The sequence below is a fragment of the Orbicella faveolata genome, unplaced genomic scaffold (assembly GCF_042242905.1).
Source record: "Orbicella faveolata isolate gen_17 unplaced genomic scaffold, um_ofav_v1 contig_24, whole genome shotgun sequence".
In the NCBI taxonomy this organism is placed as follows: domain Eukaryota; kingdom Metazoa; phylum Cnidaria; class Anthozoa; order Scleractinia; family Merulinidae; genus Orbicella; species Orbicella faveolata.
In genome coordinates, this window is record NW_028301552.1 from 13090001 (window position 1) to 13093029 (window position 3029).

At 39.3% G+C, this 3029-nt stretch overlaps 1 pseudogene; it reads left to right on the top strand.

Moving 5' to 3' along the window:
- LOC149110453 (uncharacterized) overlaps nt 1-952 on the top strand; it is a 3701-nt pseudogene extending 2749 nt beyond the window's left edge.
- The last annotated feature ends 2077 nt before the right edge of the window (nt 953-3029 follow it).

Sequence of the window (3029 nt, forward strand, 5' to 3'; positions counted from 1 at the left end):
TCAATGCTCTAAAATTTTATTTTATCGTAGATATGTTGACGACACTTTTTGTTTATTTCACTCGGAGCACGATGCTGTTATATTTTTTGACTACATTAACTCTAGGCACCCCAACATAAGGTTTACTATGGAAAAAGAACTTAGTCGTAAATTACCCTTTCTAGATGTTCTTATTGATAACAGTGACACTAATTCCTTCCTAACTAGGGTTTACCGTAAGAAAACCTTTATTGGGTTATTAACTAATTATTTTAGCTTCACCTCGTACTCATACAAAGTAGGTCTCATTAGGACTCTTGTTGACAGGGCCTACAAGATCAACAACACTTGGTTGAGGTTACACGAGGATATAACCAAGCTTACTGAAATTCTCAAAAAGAACCTTTTCCCTGCCCATTTAATTGAAAAAGTGGTTAACCGTTACATCACTGGGACCCATAGCAATCATTGTCCCCGGGGCTACCCCCTTACCACCTCGCCCACGTTTTACTTTAAGCTGCCGTACATAGGCCATTTTTCTGTCATCACTCAGAAGAAGATTCGACACTTAATCAAGCGCTATTGTAATGATTTAGACATGAAATTAGTTTTTTCTTCCTTTAAGATAGGTAACCTTTTTGGTGTGAAAGACCCTATCCCCGGCGGGCTTCGTTCACGTGTGGTTTATAAGTTTACATGTGCGAGCTGTAATGCCTGTTATGTCGGCGAAACCTCCTGACATTTTTCCACACGCGTACGTGAGCACTTAGCCGTTGATAGGGCCTCTCACATCTTCAAACATCTTCAGAATTCTGAACGTTGTCGATCATTGTGTTCAATAGACTGTTTTCATATTTTAGATCACGCCACTACTAGCTTTCAACTGAAGATAAAGGAGGCTATCCATATTCAAAAAGAACTACCTTGCCTCAATCAGCAATTACACCATGTAAATCTAAAATTATCCTTTTAATTTACACCTTTTCACGTTCTGTTGTTACTATTTGTCTTAATTAGCATTTTTGCCTACTTATTATTCAACTTGCTTTGTAATCATTCATTCAACTGAAGATGACAGAAGTTCTGTCGAAACATGTCTTTTAAACTTAAAAAATTGGTCGTTTTCCTTAAAATCTTTACGTGTCTGCTGCTATCTAGAACTTAAATTTTGAAATAAAAATGAGGGGTCCCCATGTTCGTTTAGGAGCAAAAGCACCTTGTTTATACCCATATAAATCCTTATAATAGCACCATGATTGTAGTTACGATTGCTTGCTAAATTCACGTTTTCGACGATTGCTTTTTGTTCTACACTGAGAATTGGTCCATATTTATTTTACACAGAGAAATATATTACTCAATTCAAAACAACAGAAAAAAATGATAGGTCACCATACTCGTTTGTGAGAAAATGACGATTTACCTCTATGGCGAGGTCCAGCTGTAAAGAAAAAGCCGCCATTTTTTTAATGCGCGCGCGCTAATCACGCGTGAAATTATGCGCAGTAGGGATGCGCAATGCAATACTGGGGAATGACCTTAAAAGCTGAAATTAAAAGCACTCCGCTTATCCTACAAACAGCAAAGGAAAGCCGCAAAGTACAAGTTTCTCTCTCTGAAATCGACGCCTTATTAGCGGAGCTCTGGTCGCCCGAAGGGCCGCCAAGCGGAGCCCCATACTCATATAGGAAAGAAAAGGAAACCCATGAGTTGATTTTCTCATGGCTATCATGGCTAGCGGTATTGCTCGCGGGCGCGTACGCACGACGGCGACGACGACGACGACGACGGAGTCGCGCAACATGGCGGCCATACTCCAAATAATAGGTTGACAGACATGCAGCCTTGGTTTACCGTGTACTTCTTTGATATTGCACATCCATGTTACGATCAATTGACACCTGTCAAAATGAGGTATCCCTTGACCAGTATCACGTGACCATATCGCGGGCTCAAGTTTACAGCTCATCGAAGTCACGTGTTTTTTTGAAGTTGACCGCTGACCAAGTGCTTGTTTTCGATTGGATCGCGGGCTCATCTCAGGTTAACTTGTTGAAAACAGGGCAGGATTGTTCGGAAGCCGGTTAACGCTAACCCAGGATTAAAAGTTAACCGAATCATAACTTTTTCTTCTATACAAATGTTTTTTGCTGCTTTTTGTGTATATAGTGATTATTAAAACTCAAAACAGAAGGCCAAACAATATACAGAAAACCTCAACGCAAAGTTACAAAACTCAAATCAAAATTCTGCCTTTCCTGGGCTAGCTTAATTTGGCTCTGAACAACCCGGCCCAGGAGTTACGCTTTTAGGCTGGCCTAAATCTATATATATCTTTGAAGATATTTGGCAACGCTAATTACCTCACCGAAAATTAATTTGTTGTTAACCGTATACTTGTCATCAATGAACATTCTTATTGTCTTTACCCTGACAAAACGATTATCGATTGTTTAATCACGGCAACCACTCTTTCGTTGACAGAAAATGTAAAACAGCACGTTTCCAAAACTTCATAAAAAACTGAAAACTGCAAATGAATCGTACCGCTGACTTCATTATCACTACTGTAAACTGTATATTTCAGCGCTCATACAATGCTCATACAGTGCTCTCACAGTGCTCATTCAATTCAGACAATGCTCATTCAATTCACTTCAAGACTGGGAAAAGTACAACTGCGCTGCCAATCCGTAAATTTTATGTAGACCCTTCAGCTATCGCGTGTGCGACTTGCTTGTCTATCTAAATTTGTATGTATGGACGATATTTTCTTATTACGAGTTTGCCACTGAGCGCAAATTTATCCGACACTCTGTATAAACCAAAATCAACCCTCAAATCTTCGTTTAAAAGCTGAAATTAAAAGCACTCCGCTGATCCTACAAACAGCCGCAAAGGAAACCCGCAAAGGAATGTTACTCTCTCTGAAATCGACACCTTATTATCTTTAAAAATATTTGGCAACGAATTACCTCACCGGAAATTAATTTGTTGTTTTAACTGTATACTTGTCATATCGATTAAAAGCAATCTGCCGATCCTACAAA